This window comes from Raphanus sativus, chromosome 1, assembly GCF_000801105.2.
Source record: "Raphanus sativus cultivar WK10039 chromosome 1, ASM80110v3, whole genome shotgun sequence".
Classification (NCBI taxonomy): Eukaryota; Viridiplantae; Streptophyta; class Magnoliopsida; order Brassicales; family Brassicaceae; genus Raphanus; species Raphanus sativus.
The window spans coordinates 19,049,179-19,074,368 of NC_079511.1; the positions used below are offsets into that span (position 1 = coordinate 19,049,179).

A 25,190-nucleotide genomic window follows, 5' to 3' on the forward strand; every position below is an offset into this window, starting at 1 on the left:
AACAAGCTTCTGATACATTTTCTTTGCCTGTTCCGTTGAATGCCACTCCAGTGATTCGTCCTACTGTGCAGACAGGAAATCAGGTACATCCTCTCTAATCCCCTTTTCTTTTTTTTTCTGTTTGTGTTTATGTGGTTTTCTTCTTTCTTAGACTGTTCAGGATAGGATTCCTAACCAAGTACTAAGCTTTCCAAAACCGTCTTGACTATTGCAGGTTAATACTGATTCAGCTAGCTGTAGCAGGCAAACTAGCGATACATTTGCTTTACCTGTTCCATTGAATGCCACTCCAGTGATTCGTCCTACTGTGCAGACAGGAAATCATGTACATCCTCTCTAATCCCCTTTTCTTTTTTTTTCTGTTTGTGTTTGTATGGTTTTCTTCTTTCTTATACTGTTCAGGATAGGCTTCCTAACCAAGTACTAAGCCTTCCAAAACCGTCTTGAAATTTGCAGAGTCTTCTTTATGAAGGTGTTTCTACAGTCCCTCTGCATGCTATTCCGGATTTTAGTCCTGTCCATATTGGACTTTCACCAATCACGCGAGGAGTTGGTGATATTTCGGTGAATAAGTATTTTAAAACCAAGGAAGAATTGATGTTGAGGATGAAGAAATGGGCTTTAGAGTGGAAGTTTGAGTACCAGACTGTCTCTTCTAACAAGTCAAGAGTGTTATTGAGTTGTGTTGATGATAATTGCACGTGGAGGATGCGTGCTACCAAGCTACCTCTTTCAGACTTTTTCTTTATTAAAAAGTATGTTCATGATCATACATGCGATACAACACACAGACAGGCCAACCACAGACAAGCATCTGCAAAGTTGTTGGGTTCTTTGATTTGCAGCAATTATGGAGAAAAGAAGGAAGGTCTCAAAGCAAAACAGATCATTGAACAGGTCAGGATGCTTCATGGCGTTCACATCAATTACAAACAAGCTTGGAGAGTGAAAGAAGAAGCTCAGTTATTGGTTAGAGGGACTCCTGAAGACAGCTATTACAATTTGTCTAGGTGGTTGTACAAAGTCACAGTGACAAACCCTGGCTCATTAACTTATCAACATAAGGATGCTGATGGAAAGTTCAAGTATGCATTTGTGGCTTTTGGTCCATCGATAAGGGGATTCTCATTGATGAGGAGAGTTATTGCAGTAGATGGTACATTTCTGAAGGGAAAAATCAATGGGACTTTATTGGCAGCTTGTGCTCAAGATGGGGATTATCATCTGTATCCTCTCGCTTTTGCAGTGGTCGACGATGAAAATGCTGCTGCCTGAAAATGGTTCTTTAATGGGTTGACGCAGATGATTCCGGACGCTCCGGATCTTGTTTTTGTATCGGACAGGGCTATTTCAATTGCTTCAGCACTGGAGGAAGTTTATCCCCTATCTCACCATGGGATCTGCAGGATCCATTTGCTCAGGAACATCACTCCTAAATATGTGAGGACTGGTTTGCTACCTTTGGTGGAAAGCACTGCTGATGCCTACACGTGCCACGAGTTCTGGTTAATCTTCAATGACATAAAGGATAAGTGTCCAGAATTGGCTAAGTATCTGGAAGATTCGGATTTCAGGAAGTGGACACGATGCTATGCGCCTGCGAACAGGTACAATATCATGACTACCAACATCGCAGAGTCTCTCAATTCTATGTTGAAAATGCCTCGTGAGTTGCCAGTGATCTCTCTCCTTGAGACAATCAGATTGACACTCACGACTTGGTTTTTTGAGCGACGTGAAGCGGCCGCGAAACATAAGCATCTGGTAACTCCAAAAGTGGTGAAGAAATTGGTATCCAGGTTGGAGGCTGCATTTCTGCTGAATGTGTATCAAGTTGATCAGAGCGAGTTTGAGGTGAAGGATGAAAGAATGAAGTATGTTGTTGATTTGGAGAAGCGGCATTGCACTTTTTCGACATTGACAAGATCCCTTGTATCCATGCTATTGCTGCTGCTAAATATGTTATGAGGGATGAAAACCGTTACGTCGATAGCGCGCATCTAACAGACTCTCTCATCAGAAGCATCTTCTTTTGTCTTTTGCAGCTGGTTCACCACGTCTGTCAACCTATGAGTAGGCCCCTCTAGCAAATCCCACTAGAATCTCTCGGTTCCTTCTCGTGGTCCTTCTACTTCACCACTACATTTCAAACCGGAAACCATATGGAATTCTCTTATCGAGAACCTCATTGGCTGCGCACCGAAATGGAACCAGGCTTCGTTATCTTTGATAGTAATGATGCTTCTTGCGAGAACAGAGTAGACAATCTTTGCTGATAATTTCAATCCACGCTCGATCAGCCTCATTACAGGTCCAATAGACGACTCTCGCACTATTCTCATCTCATCTACTGTAAGAATACTCTGAACAGTCGAGATATACGTTGAGCTTGAATATTGGTTTATTGACGATCTCTTCTTTGGCTGTTGACCAATAGGGTACTTCAGCTTAGGCAGTGCCAGTTTGAGAGGTACTGAATCTCCCATCTTTTTTGTTGTTCTATCCTGTGTAAAACAAGGGAAAACATTATTTTCAGACTTTTCTGGAATGTTTTTCTAAAACTAGACAAATCCTTCCTGAATTTTTTATAAACACTAGACAGTTTCACAAGACAGTTTCACAAGACAATTTCACAAGCACAAGCAACAAGACAAGTTAACACAAAGGACAAGCAACAAGAGACAGTTATGACACGGGAAAATATATTTTCAGACGTTTCTGGAAGGGTTTCCTGAAACTAGACAAATGCTTCCTGAATTCTTAACCATTTTATAAACACTAGACTCATGAGTAAATTCAAGAGTCTGTCAAAGATATCTACATGCCAAATTTGATAGTGCTCAAATTACCCAGTATAGCTTACTCTCTCAAATAAGAGGTACAGCTGTAGTACTTAGGGATCGAATCACGAGGAGCTAGGGAACCAATTAAATAAAATCTACTAATCAATCCTAGGCAAGGTTGGTTTATATGATGGAAATAAAAATAACAAATCCTAAAATGAGCAAAGCAGTTGCTCCAACTAACAATGTGAAGGGTAGTTTAAATGGGATAAAGAGTGCTAGACATAGGGTTTCTATTCAGGGATGGAGATTATAATCTCTATAAATGCTTTAATAAGTTGCTTGCATGATACTATAGATCTCAGCCGCTTAACATATGTGAATGAATCACTGGTTAAAATATTTAGATCTCTGGCCACACCTTTCGCATGATGACACAGAAAAAGAGTCGGTCGATATCTTTTTGAGATATCGAGCGATACACCTTTCGCGGCGCCGATCGATTTACCAGTAGGGTATCGATCGACGGCTTCTAGATCTGCCTAGGCGCGAACCGAATATGACCGCGAGGTCTCATGGAGGAACTGTCGTTCTTCTCAACGGAAAACATGCATCGCTCAAATGGATAATTCAAGATAATCTAAGATCCTAGTGATCTATGTTCTAGTTAGCTACTCTAAAACAAGCATAGGGTACAATCCATTTGATGAGTATCACAACTTAGCAATTATAGCTTGGGGCTAATCCCACAAACCTATTTAAACCCTAGATCTAACAAGTAGACTACTCAGACATAGCTAAACAATTCATAACAATAGATAGATGAAAGAATTGCATAGATAGAATAAAGTAGAAATACAAAAGGAGATGAGAAATCTCTCCAATCTCTCTCAAACAAATAAAACTCTAGTCTCTCTCTCACACTCTCTGCTTTGGTTGTGAAAAGCTTCAAGCTTCAAAGGGTTTCAAAACTTGCCGTCAAAAAGACTTTGCAGGAGTATTTAAGCATTTCCATTAGGTTAAAAACTCGTCAGAGGCAATCTCGTAATTTTGTGAAGTCTTGGTGAAGTAGTCGGCTAAACCATTCCATCCTCGATATCGATCGACAACACTGAATGTGTATCGATCGATTATAATCTTCTAGTACGCGGATCTTCTCAGCTGCATCGATCGACGACTCAGGATGAGTATCGATCGATTGTAATCGCAATGTTGACTTCCGACTTAATCTTGAATGGTCAACTCGGGTGTATCATCTCTTGTACTCCAAAATGCTCCAAAAACATCACTTTCTCACGAAATGCTCCTGAACCTGAAAACATACCTAACAGGCTAGAAAACAGATTAAAATATATAATAAAATACTAGTATACCATGGTTAAAAACGGGTAAAATCCATGGTATATCAACTCCCCCAGACTTACTCCTTTGCTTGTCCTCAAGCAAAAACAGTAGTCTTTGGAAAATGTTTGGAAATAGCAGGAACTCAAGGATTCAATATATTGAAGTCATCACTCTATGGGTTTGCAATTCATGTCTAAAATCCTAACCACAGAAGTTCATCATGCCTTATCCTAGCTTAGCAACTAAACTCATCTAGTCAACAACTTAGCATTTCTCATCTGACATTCCCCTCTACTAACCTCATTTCTTAACATAAAATAAAGTGCAGGCTTTACCTTGGGAGTATCGATCAAAGAACACATGGATTCAACTCAAACAAGTATCTGAACACACAGGTAGTCTTCTCTGATCCCTTTCTCCCCTCTTCTCTCTTCACTGAATCTCTTATTAGTTTCAATTTCAACAGGTTTCGATGCCACAAAGGTCATCTAGTCCATCTCATTGACATTTGCATTGTAACTCATACATTTTTACAAAGTGTAGCGAATAATGGGGTCTCAGGTAATTTACCTATCCCTCGTTTCCACAATGTGTGATCATCCTCGAGATTTAGAATAATGGGGTCGCAGGTAATTTACCTATCCCTTTGCCTCTCAAGAAATCATTTCAATCTTTTATAACATAAACTTAGATCTCGAGATGCCGAAGAGAGCGAAGGAAGGGAACCAGAAACACACAGACTTTTTACCTTCCAGACTTGTAAGAGGATTCCGATCCAGTGATATCCAAGCCCCAAGACAAGCAAATAAGTCAGGATTAGTGTTGGAGGTCAGCTTTGGTTCCTTCAAACAATCTTAGCTAGTGAATATAGGTAGCAAGTTGATCCACTTTAGCATCTTTAGTACTATCTGCAATTAGTAATCTAGAATTGTGCTAAAGAGTGGTCAGACAATCAAATAATAATCCATATCAATGTTCCTATTTAATACTTATGCAAAAAATAAATTTGAAAAATAAAAACTAAAATAAAAACACATATTAGTAAACTCCCCCCCCCCAGACTTAAATTACACTGTCCCAGTGTAACATCCGGTGGTGAGGTAAATAAATAAAACATAATAAATATAACAAGTTAGAATGAATAAACCTGATCGACAAGATGTCGATCGATTCGTAGTGGTTTACGTTGATCGTTAGTAATGGTCGTGTGGTGTCGAGCGATATGAATGTTGAACGTCGGTTGATGGAATTATCATTCTACTTGGATCTTAAATAAAAACTGCAAAACAAAATCGAAAAATAAAAGCAAAAAGAAAATAAAATAAAATAAAGAAAAAGAAAACCTAATAGTGGGTTGCCTCCCACTCAGCGCTTGGTTAAAGTCATTTAGCTTGACTGTGGTAGGTGAGTGACTCATGGGGTGCAGAAACTGCTGATTGCTGGACAGTAATCATCAATCTTGTGTCTCCTACTGTTGAACCATGTGGCGACGGAGCTTCTTGTGGCATCGTCTGCTCGTAGGTTCTTCTTATCTATCTGGAGGACTGTATCTTGAAGTTTCCTCACAGAATTCTCGATGTATTCGATTTTGTCAACTTCCTTGTCAATGGTCTGGTAGGTGTGTACGGACAATAACCTTAGCTCACTCTGTAATGCATCGATCTTGTCCATAATAAACTGATCTCGGTCTGCTAAAGACTCAGTGTCGATCGATGCTACGAGATGCGCGTCGGTCACTTCGCTGACGGGTCTGTCGGTCGACGCAGAATCCCTTGTGTCGATTGATTGTGAACACTGTCCTTGGTACTGCAGAGCACGTATATTGCCCTTCATGTGGCGAGTAGTTCTGCAGAGGCTGTTAACCCTTTCGTTAATAGTGTAGTCAATGGTATCACAGGTCCCGTTGAGTCTTCTTTCCATAGAATCCATAGCGTCATACAGCTCAAGTTTAAGTTCATCAACTGCTGCGGTAGTGCCTGGTCCTCTTGCTGGTGGTGGCTCGCTATCGATCGATGTTGGTCTTGGCCTGTCGATCGATGGAAAAGTAGTATTCTGAGCTTGGTCGTTCTGGCGAATTGTGTCCAACTCTTTCTGAAGAAGATCGATCCTCTTGCTTAACCATTCGACATTGTTGTTGAGAGGGCTGTAGACGTCTCCAATCCGTGTATTGATGTAAGCAACCTCCCATTCATCTTTCTTAGGTGATGAACATTCCGATCGGTCAATGGATGTAGTCTTGCCGATGTCGATCGATGGTACAGGTACTCTGTCGGTCGATACTGGTGGCGTAGCCTCTTTCTCAAGCGTGGTTAATATGTTTCCAAGCTCCACTCTTATCTCAACCATATCATTCCGGAAGTCTTTGTAACTGACATCCAAAGGCTGGAAAGTGTCTTCCACCAATGTGCGCATGTTTGCCTCAAGGTGCGCCTGAGCTCTCCATACATCAGTCACCATATCATCCACCTCTTCTCTACTGTAGGGCACTGGTGGTGGTGTGTATGCATGGGAAGGGCGTGTGTGTATTGGAAGTTGTAAGCAACCTTTGTGAAAAAGGGATGCTCTATCCAAAAGTCTCTTTACTTGCTCCTTGGTAACATGGATGACTTCACCATCAACTCCTCTAGCATAGCCAAGCTCATCTCTGTAGACACCATATTCATCCTTAGCCTCCCACTTGAATCTCCTAGATCCATCGGTAGTGAAGGCACGTCGTCCAAACTCCAGTCGTCTGTCGGGCGATCGGACTCTCGGTCTGTCGATCGATCCTGGATATCCGCCGTCGATCGACGGTGTTGAAACAATGTCGATCGATTGTGAATGTCGAGGTGGACCGAAGTGTTGTGGAACTGGATCCTCCCTTGTGTTGGTGTTGTGGTTGTCCTGGACATGTTGTAGGATGTTTGGATGGCTACGTTGCTGTGTGAACAGGTTTTCTGGTCCATTGGCAACTTGGAGGATGTCTGCTATGTCTTCTCTGGTTATGTGCAGAACTCTTCCATCCATAGCTCTTGCATAGCCATCCATTCCTGATATCATAAGGTTCATGAGATCTCGGTTGAGCTCTGTTGAAGGTGTCGATCGATGGGTGTGTGGTGGTGGCGATCGATGGTGCACGTCTAGCTGCACTGTTTGATCGATTGAACATGTTGTTGCAGTCTTCCATTGATGAATCTCTGAATGCTGGAAGCTGCTGGGTAGAAGGTGAAAAGTTTTGAATATCTGTGGCTTGGGTCGTCAACCTTTTATACCCATGTGTTGCCCTAATCGTTGAAATTCCGATTTTGTCCTTTAAGTCGTCCGGGTTAATATCGATCGATATTATACTGGTGATGTCGATCGATGGACGATGTCGTTTTGCTGGATGAAGTAGATAATCGATCGATGGTGGGCGTTTGTTGTCGATCGATTGTGGTGCAAATCTGTCATTCTCCAAGTAGATTTCCCAAGCTCTCTCTTCCCAATAGTCTTCATCATATTCTTCACTGTGGTCTCCACTGTGGAAAGAGGTGGCTGTGTCTACTGCAAAACTCTCATGAAATCCGCTATCTGCCCAACTCCTTATTGAGTAATCATCTTGCTTTCGGTTGGGTGGGATGGCGAAATTCGGGTAGCAATGATCTGGTAGATCGAGTTCATCATCCGGTGGGTCTCTGTCGATCGATGATCCATAGTTGTTGTCGATCTCCTCTGACTTGAATGTGTCGATCGATGACGTCAAAGTACTGTCGATCGATCCCGAGTACTCTGTCTCGTACTCAACTTCACAATGATAAACTGCGATGATACCAGTATCATCTTCCTTTACCACTAATTTGGCTGGTGGTTTGTCAAGCTTGACAGGGTCGTAGTGGATATCTGGATCTATCATAGTCAAGCACATCATGTTGGTCTTCATGTCACATATGGCTCCTACTGTAGCCATAAATGCTCTTCCAAGTAAGAGGGAAGAGTTCCAATTTAACTTAATGTCTAGGACATGAAAATCCACAGGGACTATAGCATAACCAATGTGTACCTCTAGGTCTTTGATGAAGCCTCCAGAGTTTCTCTGAGAGTAATCCACGAAAGTAAAGATCTGTGGTGAAGGCTCTACTTGCAGGCCCAGATGGTCTGCCATGACCTTTGGTAAAATGCTGACTGATGAACCAGTGTCACATAGTGCGTGAGGAAATTCAATACCTTGTACCACACAGGGTATTGCAAACTTCCCAGGATCACTCTTCTTTAGCAAAGTAATCATTTTCCTCATCTCTTCTCTGACGTTGTCAAACCTTCTCCTAATGTCAGTTTCAGTCTCCCTTGTTTCTCTGAAGAACATCCACAATCTCTTTGTGAAATAAACCTCCTCAAAAGGTTTCTCTGGTGGGATTCCAATAACTCTCTTAGTGAAACCATCAATCTCCTTTTCATTAGCTTCCCTCTTAAGGTTCTTAGGAATCTTCTCCTTCCGACTCCTTAACCTTCTTCCTTCAGTTACTTCTGATGTAGGTGTAGTGTCTGAAGGGTTACTAGTTATTTCGGTAGGGATAGCTTGTGGTTTCGGTGTGGGTCTGAGTGCATTGATTCGGTTGCTGTCTTTCGATGGTAGTTGCACTCGGTATATAAGAGGTGCGTGTCGATCGATAGGTGGAGAATAGGATATATCGATACGGTTCTCTTCGTTGTGTCGATCGATGAGTGGCTCGTCTCGTCGGTCGATATCTTCGTAGGTGTGGGTGGGTGGGTATGGGTGAGAAGCCGTGAACTCAGCATGTGTCAAAATCCTAACCGTGTTGCAGTCTGCAAGCGTGTCCGGATAAGACATCGTCGATGTCGATCGATGTGGACAAGTTGGTGTCGATCGAAACCATTGTGATCCACCGAGACTTAGCAAACTTTCTACTTCAAAGTCGCCTTCTTGTAGCTTCTCCTGTTTCACCACTTGCCAGAAATCATCATCTATGATAGCATTGACGTGGTGTCTCCTATTTCCTTCCCCTACTTCCTTAGAAGTTCCAATCCTCCTGATAGAGTCTTCATTTTGGACAATCTGTGTCTCAAGTTTCTTAACTTGAGTGCAGATGGTATATATCCTCGTGGTCAGATTGTTAAAGACATAATCAATCTTCCCATTGAAGTCTACTGTAAGCTTCTGCTGACCTTCCAGAACTCTATCAATCATGGCATCAAACTTACTCTCTTGGGTGGGTGGTGGTGGGTTTTGGTAAGCTGAGTTGCCGTAGTTCCTTGTGTTGGTGAAGGGTTTCTGATACTGTGAACTCTGGTTGTAGTTACTCTTCTGACCACTGCCAAAAAAGTTTCTGTTTCCACTCTGGTTTCCATATCTTTGAAATCCAGTACCTCCAATGTAGTTCACATCTTCCTCTGTATCATCCTCTCTAGCCTCTCCTTCTTCAGCTGAGCAGACTGGTTGTCCCAGAAAAGCATGTAATGCATCTATCTTGGTTCTGACTTCATTCATCTGGTTTCACCTATGGCTGCAACCGATTCCTTCTTGTCAGAGTCAGTGTTCTTGGTGATGCTGCTGTTGGCTAGGTTCTCAATAAGTCTCACAGCCTCTCTTGGATTTCTAGTGTTGAAGTTCCCCTCACTAGCAGTATCAAGAGCCATCTGATACCTTAAAGCGATACCTCTGTAAAAAGTGCTTAATAGCTGCACTTCATTGAATCCATGGTGTGGACAGTCTCGCTGGAAGAACTTGAATCTTATCCACGCGTCTTTAAAAGTCTCACTAGGCTTTTGCGCGAAAGTGGCTATTTTGCTCCTCAAGTCTTCAGCGCATGCTTTATCAAAGAAATTACGCAGGAAGGCGTTTTTGATGTCGGCCCAGGATGTCAGTGATCCTGTAGGTAGCTGCTTGAGCCAGTGCGAAGCTTCTCCAATCAGTGAGTATTTGAAGAGCTTGCAGAGTAGGTAGTCCTCGGGGACTCAATCCATACAAATAGCAGCGATAAGATCCTCGAACCTCTCCATATGGTCCATAGGATGCTCGTGTAATTGCCCAGAATAAGGTATCTGAGACACGAGAGAGTAGTACTGAGGCTTGAGCTCGAAGTTCGGCTTCTGAATCTCTGGAAGTCGAATAGCTGATCTGTTGGTGTAGTACTCGTCTGGACGGTTATAGTCTGCCAACGATCGTGTTTGAGCTTCTCCTGTAGCCTCAGCTTCAGTTTCAGGGATTATGTTTCCCTGTGCATCTAGTTTCTGACATGTTGCTTTACGCAGATGACCATCTTGGTCATACAGGTTTCCATTCTCGCCCTGCGTGAGAATGACAATCGCGACCATGCTTCGCGGAGTAGTGTCGATCGGTATACGGTTAAAAGTATCGATCGATGTAGATCGGTGAACGGTATCGGTCGACGGTGCGGTCGGAGTGTCGGTCGACACTTGAACGTGAGTGTCAGTCGACGGTAATGTGGTTCTATCGATCGATGCGGAGCGTAGGTCTTTGCGGATTGAGCGTTCCAAGTGTGCAGGATCCTCTGAGAATAATAGTTGATTTCCCTTGTTGCTTCTGGTACTGCTGGGCATGTACCTGAAAAGACAAGAAAATTTTAAATAAGAAAGGGGATAAAAGAAAAACCTAAGATTAATAAGATTAAATCTAATGGCGATCAAAGCTCCTCGGCAACGGCGCCAAATTTGATAGTGCTCAAATTACCCCAGTAGAGCTTACTCTCTCAAATAAGAGGTACAGCTGTAGTACTTAGGGATCGAATCACGAGGAGATAGGGAACCAATTAAATAAAATCTACTAATCAATCCTAGGCAAGGTTGGTTTATATGATGGAAATAAAAATAACAAATCCTAAAATGAGCAAGGCAGTTGCTCCAACTAACAATATGAAAGGTTGTTTAAATGGGATAAAGAGTGCTAGACATAGGGTTTCTATTCAGGGATGGAGATTATAATCTCTATAAATGCTTTAATAAGTTGCTTGCATGATACTATAGATCTCAGCCGCTTAACATATGTGAATGAATCACTGGTTAAAATATCTAGATCCTGGCCACACCTTTCGCATGATGACACAGAAAAAGAGTCGGTCGATATCCTTTTGAGATATCGAGTGATACACCTTTCGCGGCGCCGATCGATTTACCAGTAGGGTATCGATCGACGGCTTCTAGATCTGCCTAGGCGCGAACCGAATATGACCGCGAGGTCTCAAGGAGGAACTGTCGTTCTTCTCAACGGGAAACAGGCATCGCTCAAATGGATAATTCAAGATAATCTAAGATCCTAGTGATTTATGTTCTAGTTAGCTACTCTAAAACAAGCATAGGGTACAATCCATTTGATGAGTATCACAACTTAGCAATTATAGCTTGGGGCTAATCCCACAAACCTATTTAAACCCTAGATCTAACAAGTAGACTACTCAGACATAGCTAAACAATTCATAACAATAGATAGATGAAAGAATTGCATAGATAGAATAAAGTAGAAATACAAAAGGAGATGAGAAATCTCTCCAATCTCTCTCAAACAAATAAAACTCTAGTCTCTCTCTCACACTCTCTGCTTTGGTTGTGAAAAGTTTCAAGCTTCAAAGGGTTTCAAAACTTTTTCGTCAAAAAGACTTTGTAGGAGTATTTAAGCATTTCCATTAGGTTAAAAACTCGTCAGGGGCAATCTCGTAATTTGGTGAAGTCTTGGTGAAGTAGTAGGCTAAACCATTCCGTCCTCGATATCGATCGACAACACTGAATGTGTATCGATCGATTATAATCTTCTAGTACGCGGATTTTCTCAGCTGCATCGATCGACGACTCAGAATGAGTATCCATCGATTGTAATCGCGATGTTGACTTCCGACCTAATCATGAATGGTCAACTCGGGTGTATCATCTTTTGTACTCCAAAATTCTCCAAAAACATCACTTTCTCACGAAATGCTCCTGAACCTGAAAACATACCTAACAGGCTAGAAAACAGATTAAATATATAATAAAATACTAATATACCTGTAACGACCCAATTCCTAGGGCCCAGCAAAGCCCAATCAACTTCCAAGAAATCCTAGGTATTCCTTTTCTTAAATACCAGCTCCTGCAGATTATTTTATTCACGAAACCTAAACACGTCGAACCTCTGCAGAAATCGAGCCGTCGTTGAGATCTAGTGACGAACCGCCGCCGTCGCCAGTTGCTGAGCCGAGATCGGATACGACACCACCATCACACGCCGAAGGTAACCACCGAACCGCCGTGTTTATTGGTTTTAGTTTCGGCCGATTAGTAAATCGATCGTATCTCTCTAACCATTGGGAATTTTGTGATTCTAAGACCACCGCCGTGTTCGTGACGTCGAGAGGAGTCCGGAGCTCGAAAATCAGCCAGAGAATCGCCGCGACGCGCCCCCAAGCGCGGAGAGAAGTTCCGCGCGTGCATCTCACGCGCCACCGTCTCCGGTCGTCGTTCGCCGGAGCAGCCGTAGCCGGCCGCCGTCCGTTCGCCGCCGGGAATCCGCCGCCGCATCGCCGCCGCGTCTCCGTCGCCGCCGGTGATTTTCCGGTAAGCCACCGCCGTCTTTGCCGCCGCCGGCGACCGGTCACCGGTGACTCGCCGGTTGACTCGCAGACTCGCCGGTGACTCGGCAACTCGGCTGAGTCGACTCAGCGAGTCAACTCGTTGACCAGTCAGCCGGGTTGGTTTGATGTTGACTCCGGTTTGATAATTTGATTGCGGTCTGGTTTCGGTTATTGGAAATTGATTTGGGTTAGAGATTAAACCGGTTTGAAATTGATTTGATTCTGGTTCAATCGAAATCGATTCCGGTTAAGGAAAACCGAATGGTTTGATTCGATTTCGATTTGGTCAAGGGTTGACCGGCTTGGGTCAGAGTTGACCGGGTTGACCCTTTGACCAGCGGGTTGACTTTTTGACCAGATTTCCGGTTATCCGTTTTTAACCGTTCGAAAGGCGTTCTGACTCGATTTTTCGCCCTGATTTCAGATTTGGAGTCTGTTTGAGCAGTTGGAGTTCATAGCTACTACTTTTCCACATTGCTAAGGTGAGGGTCTACTCCATAAATTCCGTACCAGTATAGAATTCCTTCTATGATAGGTTTAGACTTCGAAATATGAAATGTGTCTGCTTGAGTCCTTGCTTGGTAGTTAGTTTATTTATTGCAAACCGGAATTAGGGGTCTAGAGGATTCAACCATTGATTGGATTGTGTGATGATGAGATATGAGATATATATATATATATATATATATATATATATATATATATATATATATATATATTATATATATATATATATGTATATACATAGTTATAGTAGGGACTATGTGCGAGGGCGGGGGTTCAGGGATGCCTGGACTAGCGACGCCACTGTGGAGGGGCGGGGGCTCAGAGACGTCTGGGCTAGCGACGCAATTTGTGTGGTGCGTGGTGCAGAGACGTTTGCATCTGACGCAGCAATCGAGGGCGGGGGTACAGAGACAGACTGTACTAGCGACGCCACGTATGTATATCCATATGCGGAGATGCGGGGTGTGTGGTATATCTATGCACTATCAGCGCAGTGTTTGTTGTGTGTGATGCTTTAGGCGTCTTGCTTGTTTATGTTAGAGCTAAACTTCCATAGCGGGAGTTCTGTTTACTTAAGTCAGCGGTTTGTGGATTAGCATCCCATACCTCACTGAGTGACTCCCCTGTTACTCACCCTCTTTTTCCCCCTTTCAGGTGAGGTAGCCGAGCAGGAGTGATTGCATTCGGTTTGGTGCTTTGGAAGTTTTATTCTTATTTTCAGACTTCGGTTTTATGCTTTTATCGATATTTTCCGGGATTTATTTTATTTATGCTATTATTGGATTATGGTGTTGAGTTTGACTTTTGGGAAGTAATAAATGGAGACTTTTATGAGATTATTATTTATTATATTATTTTAGAAAATCGGGGTATTACAATACCATGGTTAAAAACGGGTAAAATCCATGGTATATCAGCAAAACAAGACACCAAGCAAAAAAAAAATCAAAATTTGTTTCCATCCGAGTTTTCTAGAAGGCCTTCCTGAAACTATACAAATGCTTCCTGAATACTTTCTAAACAGGACACAGTTTCACAAAGGACAATCAACCAGAGACGTACAATTTCATAAGCAGCAACATTTCCGAAACACGGGCAATAGATGCAAAACAAACAACAAATGGTTCCTGAAAATTCTCTAAACACAAGACAGTTTCACAAGCAACAAGAGACTAACAATGTCATAAGCAACGTTAACACATTCAATAGATGCAAACAATACAACAGATGAATATGTAAAAATGCATCACAAGCACAAGTAGCAAGAGACAAACTTTTATTTTTGTTTTTTTGTCAAAATCAAATTTTCAGGAAGGCTTGAATATGCAAACAAAACGACAGATGTAGATGCAAACACACATTCAATAGATGCAAACCCTTCCTAAAGTGAGAAAGGCTTCATACAAACCCTTCCTGAAGTGAGAAAAACAAACACACACACACTTTCACAATCCTATCCATTATCAATGCAACTCTATCAATACCTCAGACCCAAAATCAAAAGCTTGAACCTGCAACATACCCGAGTGTGTTTAATCCAAGAAAGAGCTCTGGAGATGCTTTCCTTCGGAGAAGATTTGAGGTCTAACAACAACTCCAACAACAACAGCTCTGTATCTCTTCTGGAAACTTGTTCTGGTTTAAAACAAACGCAAGCTTCTAGGTGTTAACGGTGATTCTCTTCAAAGCAAAAGAAGATGTAAAGTAGAAATCAAAATCAAAAACCCTAATTTCATTTCAAACAAAGCAACAGATGAATATGTAAAAATGCATCACAAGCACAAGCACCTTGAGAGAGAGAGAATCACCGCCGTTGCGTCGAGTCTAAGAGATGGAGAAGAAGAATCGCCGAGGCTAAGAGATGGAGAAGAAGAATCGCCGAGTCTAAGAGATGGAGAAGAAGAATCGCGTCGCGTGAGAGAGAGAGAGGCGATTCTGGCTAAACTCGCGATTGGACTCCCGCGTGTAAAGAGAGGGACGGTGGTGATTAAGGTCGCCGGAGATTTCGTCGATCGCCGACCGGAGTGAGAGATCGTGAGTTAGAGATCGGAGGAGACGAAAGGATGGAGAAGAAATGTTGTTTTTTTTTATTAATTGTGTTATTCAGTGAGGGTATAATGAACATTTTACCCTTTAATGAATGCTATTTTTGTGACTTTTTCTCATTGGTGTCATTTTTGTGATAAAAACTTCAAAGGTGCTATTTTGGACAATTGCCCTTATTATTTTGAAATTTGGACATAATTTTTGTTAATGCATGAAACAAGAAGCTTGGCATGTTTTTCAAGTGAGTACCAATCCATAATTATATGTATATTATCTGATCTTAAACAATGGGTAGCATCAATATAAATATTTTGAATAAAATAACAAAATTAAACTAGAAATATAAGGTTAAATATACATATGTTCGGTTATCTTCGGATATCCTTTCGGATTCTGATATTACCCGTTCGGGTTCGGATATCCAATCTCTCCTAACTCAATATCCAATCGGGTATTTTTTTACTTCGGTTCGGATTCCGGTTCGTATTTCTTGGGTCGGATTTAGGTGCGGCTTAGAGTATCGGGTAAAATGCCAAGACCTACGTTCTTAATTCTTCACTGGGTTCAAAGTTCTATTACCAACTGTTGTTTGAAGCTTCTGAACAATAAAAAAAACATGACTATTGCTTTTAAGATCCACTCAAGAGTCTATAGATGCAAGTTAGTAAACAGTCACAAAGAGATACACTTACTGGCTTCCCTAGATTCAAGTTAACATAAGGACCACTTGACATCATTCTGATAGCTAAGTTAGTACATTTCTTAACAGTCACCTTCAACAATTCAATAAACTCTAACATTCCTTCCTCAAACTATCAAATGTATATAAATCTCATCAAAAAGGTTATATTAAGAAAGACACTGTTTAAGAAAAAGAAGATTGCAAGTCAGAAGCTTTACTATCTTCTTAGATGAAGAATTTGAGCAAAATATCCATAAATTTTGTAGAAAAGACTTGATTTAAGAAAAAATGTTTTCTTTATCGAGCAAACTTTCCATGTTGTTCCCCTAAGCTTGGTTTCAGAAACTCTTGGAGTTCATACTTCGACCTAAACAAAAAAAAATTCACAATTTTGAGTAGTAACTCATCAAGAAACAAAATAAGACATTGTCTAGGAATTGGTGTTCGCTAGGCCAAGCAGTTCACTGTAATTACAATACCTGAAATGTTCTACAGGAATGGGTGTAATCGGTTGGGTTAACTCATCAAACCGGGTTCATCATTGAAACATATCAATTGAAGAGAGTGACAGTCTAAAACTCTGATTTCACCTAGTGAAATCAAAGCTGCTCAAGGAGCACATAGAACCCAGTCGCTTGTAAGTGGGAAGACGATGAACATTAATGGTGGCTGGAATGGGTGTTCCCTGAAAACGATTACAAAAAAATAGTAATAATAATAAACAACTGGATTAACCATATTGCAAAGAGAAAAAACAAAATACCAAAAGAATAATTCTGATAAATATGAATCGAAAAAACCTGTGTGTTCAAAAAAAAATGATGAACACGAGTTTATTTAAAGGACAGGAAAAGTCACAATAAACAATCTAATTCAAACCGGACACAGCTGGTCCTTCATCGCCTTGAACCTCTTTTCCTATGTCGCTGCCGCTTTCCTCCCCCTACTGTACCATACTCGTTTCCAACAATTGTCTTTCTTCGGGAAGTCTCGGGCTTCCTCTCGTATGCAAGAGCTCTGTTTGCCATTGTTCTCTGTGAAAGTTTTTGAGTTAATATAATTGTGGGCGAATTAAGTGGTGAGGTTTACAGAACTATTCACTTATTTATCTCTGTAGATTCACCGACTTGAAGCAAGATAAGAGCATTGAATGAGAGAAATTGTTGAAAAAGTGAGGGAGATGGAGTTAATAAGAACTGCAAAAAATGTCGTGATCGAACAAAGAGCAAATGCAAAGCGTAAACTTATGTTAGACGGCATGAAGCGAAGATTAGAGACGAGCCCTATCGGACCGTCAAGTTGGTTTGTTAGACATGATGCAAAAAACAATAGCAAAGACAGGACAAGTCAAACAATAACTTTTTGAATAAATGAAATTATGAGTTTTGCTGAGGCGGTTACATGTCAGCTTCTCCGGCACCCAATTGATAACGTGGCACCATAAGCAGGGAGAAAACTCTACTTTGTATCCCCTAGACTATATTTGAGAAGTGATGTTTTAAATTTTGCTTACATGTCATCTCTACAAAGACTCTCACAAAAAAAAGATGACATGGCACATTTAATAGATGACATGGCTTGTGAATAATATGACATGACTTGTGAATACCTAAAACCCTAACATTACATAAAACATATTACTGTACATCTTTTTTAACAAAGCTTAACGCCATGTCTCACACACCTAGCAGTTTTGATCTTTTTCTCTTCTCTGTGTTGTGATGGTGTGTATTAGGGTCACAAGGAATGGCTAGCAGAAGTTCAGTTTCTAGGGGTATTGAATCATCAGAACGTTGTGAAGCTCTTAGGTTATTGCTCAGAAGATGGGGAGAACGGGATGGAGAGGATTTTGGTTTATGAGTACATGTGTAATCGAAGCTTAGAAGGAGCATCTCTTCACACGTGGAGCTCGCACATTACCATGGAAACAAAGGCTTCAGATCATGCTTGGTGCAGCTGAAGGATTGGCTTATTTACATGAAGTCAAGGTACAGAAATCTTTAAACCGAAACAATAAGAGGAAACCTGGTTTAAGACGGATACTTTTGATTGGTTTTTTTTGAAAATGATACTTTTGATTGTTCTTGATTGTATATGAATGCCGACAGTTTATGAACCGTTGGGAAGATAAAGTGTGGTGGATTCTCAAACATTCATTGTATGGTTTTAAGTTTAGTATGTGATTCAGTGGTGATATTTGGTTGGCCAGGTTATATACTGTGACTTCAAATCCTCTAATGTGCTTTTAAATTATGAATTTTGTCTGACTTTGGGCTTGCAAGAGAAGGACCTCAGGGAGAAAATACTCACGTCACAACTGCAGTAAGTATTTGATATTTCTTTAAATTCTTTGGTTAGATTAGGTTAGGTTTCGTTATAATTTTTACATAGTTTTAGATGGTAAGTCGTGTAATTGTTGTGTGCATTTTTTAAGGTTTGGTTATGTTTTTTACACAGTTTTAGATGATAAATCGTGTAATATTTTTCTTTTTCTTGATAATTTTCTTGGCTCTCTTTATAGAAAGTTGGAACACATGGATATGCAGCTCCTGAATACGTGCAAACAGGCCATATGCGGTTAAAGACCGATGTATATAGCTTCGGTGTTGTGCTCTACGAGATCATAACCGGACGTCGAACCATCGAGAGGAACAAACCAGCCACTGCAGTTCAAAAAAAAAACAAACCAGCCACTGAACGAAGACTTTTGGAATGGATCAAAGAGTATCCTGCTGATAGTCAACACTTCAGCATGATCATTGACCCTCGGCTACGCAATAACTATCTGGCTGACGGAGCAAGGAGTTTGGCTAAACTGGCTGATCTATGTCTCAAAAAGAATAAAAAGCGACCCACGATGGATAATGTAGTAGAAAGACTAAAGAAGATTGTCGAAGAGGGCGATAGTGGAGATTCTTCGGTATCCACGAGTAAGGAGAGTAGTCAGGTAAGAAGCAATATTCGAGGACAGGACCTGTGGAGGAGAGTTTAAGAGGTGTTAGTGTTAGAGGATGATCTTTTTTAGTTTGGAAGCTTTTTTGCATGGTGAATATATACAAATAAGTTAGTAAATGCAAAATATGAAGGAAAATGAATATATGCAAACGATTTGTTACAAGTTATATGTTGTCTCATCTAACTTTTGTGTCCATGAACAATTAGCTAGCATGGTAAGAATCGCTACACTTTCAAATGATGTTGTAGTGACTACAACCAAAAGAGTTAGATACTATCACTGAATAATATCAAAGCACAAAGCTTGGCTTTTACAAAACATAGAATAAACGGTAAAGTTTATATGAATATCTTGTACATATATTTTCATGGTTGAACATGTAATACTGTTACATATGTATTTGTTTTCTTATCCAAAAGTTACACGAAAAGATTACTCAAGCATGCCATGGACTTTTAAACTTACATAGGCATTTACAGTTTCTCTCTTCTCATATACTCCCAAAACATTCAAGTTCGAAAAAGAAAAAAAAACTAATAAAAAAGCTGATAGATCTTTAGCTTTCCCTGGAACTTCAAGCTAAATCAAAATGATCTTAAGATTTAGAAAAGATCAAAAGAGAATCCCAAAACCAGATTTTGACACTTGAAGACACAATCTCACTTCTTTTTTTCCCCTTTTTATTAGTATTATCATACTTTCCAAAGTCTATCTCCATCAGATTCAGAATTTCAAGCAGCAGCAACAGTTCCGTTGTGACATACATAATCACCATATCTGGTTGGAGAAGAAGAAGAGCTTCGTTGTTCTTTTCTCTTCACTGCTGATTTAACAGAGTAAAAGAGATTCTGTTTCTTCTCTTCTGCTTCATCTCTCTCTATTTGTTCTTCTCTACACTCTTCACAACAAAACGGTGTGTCTCCTCCGCAATTACACACACAATCAAAACTTTGAATCAGACCTATGAATAATTTGCATGGTAATGAGAAAAAGATCGTTTGCATATATTCTTGAAACAAACCAAACGTAATAAAAGAGTCCAAGCAAATCTAGATGCTTATAACAACTCCAAATGACATGTTATACCATAAAAAGAATATCATGTTACGTTGAAAAAAAAAAGAATATCATGTCAGCTGTTTGAATTCAGTTACAATATGTTATCTATTCACAAAATAGATTTAGATTTAACTTGCATCAAAATACATGGAAAGACCAATCACTTAACTCTCAGCTCTGCATCCAATGCACATCTCACTGTTGGATCTGTCCATCACTTAACTCTATGAAGGATCATCAAGTCAAAAAACCCATAGATCAATCAAAATTACAACTTAAATCTGAATAAAAAATTTCAATAATAAAAGTATAGATATTAAATAATTTAACTATATCCGCGCAACAGCGCGGACGGATCACCTAGTATGTAGATATAAGATGTACATCAGTCTCCTAGACTAATCATATTCATCAGAACATTACAAACATGTCGACGAAAATGTTTCAACATAAATGATATTTTTAATAAACTATTAAATTTGTGTAACTAAAATTTAAACCATTATTATATAAAGTATTATTGACATTCAACAAAAGATACTTACGGAAATTTGCATAAACTGCTTTATTTGAAAAAAACTTTGTTTAGGTATTGCATATAATATTTTCTTTAGCTATATGTTCCAAATTAAGTAAATAGAGAATATGGTATCTCAAAATTGAGTAGTTAATGTATTTTGCGATTTCTTTTTTCTTCTAATAACTAAAATGTAAAGCACATGTAAATTATCAATTTTATAAAACATAGATTAAATATAAAATTATTTTAAATATGCTATTTCATGCATGTTTTATATAACTATTAGTCTAATTTAAATCCAATTAAATAAAAATATATAAACAAATAATAATTAAAATAATTCGATATAAACAAAATATTTGTTGTGTGTATACATGTCGTATTAGACTAATATATGTCTTATGAAAAGGTTAAACAAAACACTCTTGTTATGTAGCATCTTCGTATTTTCAAACCAGAAACAGTCTTCGTTCATAAAAATTATTTTTAGTTTCCTTTTTGGAAATCAAAATTTTATACAGATTATATACAAGTTCAATTTTTTTTTTTAAAGTTATCTTTTGTGATTTGGAAACCAAATTGGAAAAGGAAAGTAAAATTAAAAATCTAACTGACAATATACCAGAAAAGTTAAAAAGTTATAATAATTGAATTACATATATAGTAATATAATTTACTAAGAATACTTCCTAATCAACCTGTTATAATTATCGTGAGCTTCACATGTATGGAACTAACTTCTCATATCCCCTATACATTAAAAGAGAAGTCACTTTAGTGATTTCTGCTTACGTGGCACTCATATAAGGTACTATCGAATTAATTTTTTTAGTTCTATTGGTTCCTTTTTTCTAATTTCTTTTTGATTTATTTTAAAATTGGCAGAGAAGAATAACCTAGAACCACTTAATCTAGACTTCCAAACACTCTCATTCTAGAATTAGTGTCTTATCCTTTATATAATTATTGATAGAAAAACACACATACATATTATACTAAAATATGTTTAAAATTAGTAATTATTTCTTATTATTTATATAAAATATTTAAATACATTATCGCAGATCGCCAACAGAAAATATATTTTTTAAAAATACTACATAAATGCTATTTAAGAATTGAAGGATTAATAAATTATTGTGTGTATGTATAATTGTGAAATCCGCATAAATATTATATAAGTGTATTAAATAAAAATATATTAAATATTTACCCACCAAAAAAGAAGGATTAAATATTTACCGACCAAAAATCCGCATTCAATTTAAGATTATTTAAAAATTTCTAAAAATTAAGAAAATAGAAACAACATTTAATATAAACAAAGATGAGACAATATAATGTTTCCTTATTGAGAATATACATTTCTTGCGCATGTAAACGTATCCAATTTATTTAATTATTAAATTTATCAAATTTGTTAATTCCTTTTAATGACTTACGTTATTTTAATTATACATACCATGCATCCATTGTTACTTTTTTTTTGAACAACTTAAGACTTTTATAGAAAAGGCCTCAGGCCCATGACGAAATTACATTGTAGAGAAAGACTTTGGCTAAACATTCAACAGGCCCATTGTTTTCTCTTGAGACAAATGAAAAACAGGAAAAATCAAAGGACGAAGATAGTGATTTGATATCCACAAGAACTCCATAGAGATTTTGTGGTTTGATAACCGAATCTAACGCTCTGATGAGCGATAGAGAGTCTGAGCGTAGCCAGATTTTAGAGATTTTAGAGCGCATCCATTGTTACTTCCTTTAATATATTTGGATATATTTTTTAAATCTATTAAATTTAATAATTCGTATTAAATGTCTTACCTTATTTAAAAAATATGATTATTGCGCAAGTTATTGATATGACAATACAAATTTAGAAATTTATCAAATTTGTTAGTTCATTTTAACGACTTACCTTATTTTAATTATACATATCTTGCACAAGTTGTTACTTTCTTTAATCTATTTGAATATATTTTTAAATCTATTACATTTAATAATTCATATTAAATGGCTTACCTTATTTTAAAAAGTACAATCAAGCGCAAGTTATTGATATGACAATACAAGTTTAGGCTTTTTATGTTTATAATAATGATTTTGATATGACAATACAAAATTGTATTGATTTAATAAATAGTAAATAAAATAATTAATAGATTATAATTATTTATTTATAAAACATGATGTCTAATTTAATATTCTAGATTTTTTAATACCGGTATTTAACAAGTCATTTAGTCTTTGTATGTTTGTAATTATGATTCTCATATGACAATACGAAATTGTATTGATTTAAATAAATTTACATTTAGCAAATAGTATTTAGTTTGTATGTTATCTACGATTGTAATGATTTAAATAAAGGAAATTTTTTTCCTATATATAGTCTTTTTTAATTGAGAGAAATTCTAATTGATAGGAGATAATAATTATCTTATTATATATTACTTGCACAAGAATAACATTAAATTCAAAGAGGTCATTAATATTCAATTCTTTCTCTGTTTAATTCATTAAATTCTCCTAAGATATTTCAAAAATACTATTACCTTATAATTATAATGTTTATTGAGAATTTATTAGATAATATTCTAATTCTTAGCTTATCATGCAAGCAAAATCATTGAGAAACGTCCACCAATTTACTATAAATAAGAATTCACAATAGAAGAAACGAAATCATTGAACTTTGTATTATGAACTTTTTATGTTAATAATGTTCTGAATTTTTTTCTTCTTTTTATTTTAGAACATTAAGCTTTTATATTTCATGAGAGCTGATTTTTCTTTTGGTTTATATGCAGATACCCTATTATGACGATTTTTCCACTGGAGCTATATATGATTTGATGGTACACCTCTTTGATATATCATTTTGATAACATCTTTGTTCCTCAATCTGGTAAAAAAAAATTCTCAATTTGATAACATCTCTAAGCTATATCATTTCAATACCATGTTTTTATGCTGCGAATACTTTTCTTTTTTTATTAGTAGATTTATATTACTGTTTAGAATTATAAGCTTATATATACACATTTTTTTTATTTGCTGATTGTAATTTTGTTTTATATTTTTTCTTTGATGATTTGAGGGAAGTGTTCATATTTCACACCTCTAAGAGTTCACCATTCCGATCCTGCAAAAGATGTGCGATTAGAATGGTATTTTCTCTACTGTACAACAAAATTTGAAATATTCTAAATTTTTTTATTATATATAATTCTAAACGAAATTTTCTCTTTATGAATTATTTATTAATATACATTTAATTGACAAATTTAAAAATATAATTTTCATCAAATATATGTCTATTAAGTAAATTTCTTGTTCTTTTTTATGTCATTTATTAGGAACTATATACATGTGATATTGCATTAAATGTGTTTGGTGATTTGAGATTTAGAAAAGCCCAAAACTATTATCTTCATTATATATATATATATATATACATATTATATATATATATATATGGATATTAAAAAAAGAATTTACCTTGATGTTTCTAATTAGTTAATTCGCGTAAAATAACTTCTTTTATTTATGATTACTTCCGCAAGTTGATTGGTGAATCAATGATAGTTTAAAGGTAATTTACCTTTATGTTTTTAGTTTATTAATAACCTAACTTATTTTGAACACAGATTACATGTTCAAGTAATCATATTTATCACATCGTTTTAATGCAATTTACCTTAATGTTTCTCATTTGTTAATTCGTTTTTAAAAACTTACCTTATTTGAATATGATTTAATTTCACAAGTTTATATCATATTTATTGTAAATCATCTAATTACAATATGACTTTAATATTTTTCTTTGAACTGTTTCGTTATTTATTATGAAAATATCCCCTAATAACACAAAAAAGGAAGGTAGAGTATATATAAATAAGACACCTAATGGATGTCAATATTAACTTATTAGTGTATTTTTATTAGATAATTTTTTTTATAATTTATAAATTCTTACATTTGTTTATTTTTTTCTATTAACAGATAAATAATACAGATGAAAGACCAATTGTAGTTGACTACAAACCATTTTCAGTCTGTTTCAATAGCGATATGCAAATTAATAACAAGGTAATTCTCAATAAAATTTTGAAATCTATCAAATTATTTTATATTGTACAATTGCTAACAAAATATGACAATTTTTTGCAGGTTTCTATGGGATTTTTTTAATTCATAATTGTTCTTCTTATTTTATATTACTTATGGATTATATTTAAAAGATTTATCACATTTTCTATTCAGATTTCTATGGGATTGTGATACCTGTGAGATTTTTATCACATTTTTTAATACATCACTATTTCCTGTATTTTTCTTACATTTGTTTTTTATTAGTTAACTTTTATTAAAAACATACTAATGATGTTGATTTTTTTTTTACTTTAGTTAACATTCATTTGTTTTATTCTTATATACTTTTTGTGACTCTTTTAGTTTTTGTTTCAGTGTTATATTGAATTTAGTTCACATAGTTTATGTGTATATAATTTATGTTTTAAAACATAATTTTTTTAAAAAAAATTAAGCGACAAAGAGCCTAATTAAACTGATCCGAAAAAAAACCAACCGAACCGAATATAAACTAAACTGGACATAAACCACACCGAACCAGACTAAATATGGTTTACTTCAGTTGAAAAAAAATATTAAAATCGGACTAAACAAACCAACTGAACAGAAAAAGTAACGAATTCCACCCATATTGCATCTTGGAGATTTGCGCAAA

The 25,190-nt window shown here is 37.2% G+C and overlaps 2 pseudogenes; one reads left to right on the forward strand and one right to left on the reverse strand.

Moving 5' to 3' along the window:
• The window catches only part of LOC108847855 (probable ADP-ribosylation factor GTPase-activating protein AGD13), a 19,914-nt pseudogene extending 2,984 nt beyond the window's left edge, over window positions 1–16,930 (reverse strand).
• Window positions 16,931–17,470: 540 nt separating this feature from the next.
• LOC108847848 (probable serine/threonine-protein kinase PBL19) lies at window positions 17,471–19,055 on the forward strand (annotated as a pseudogene).
• The last annotated feature ends 6,135 nt before the right edge of the window (window positions 19,056–25,190 follow it).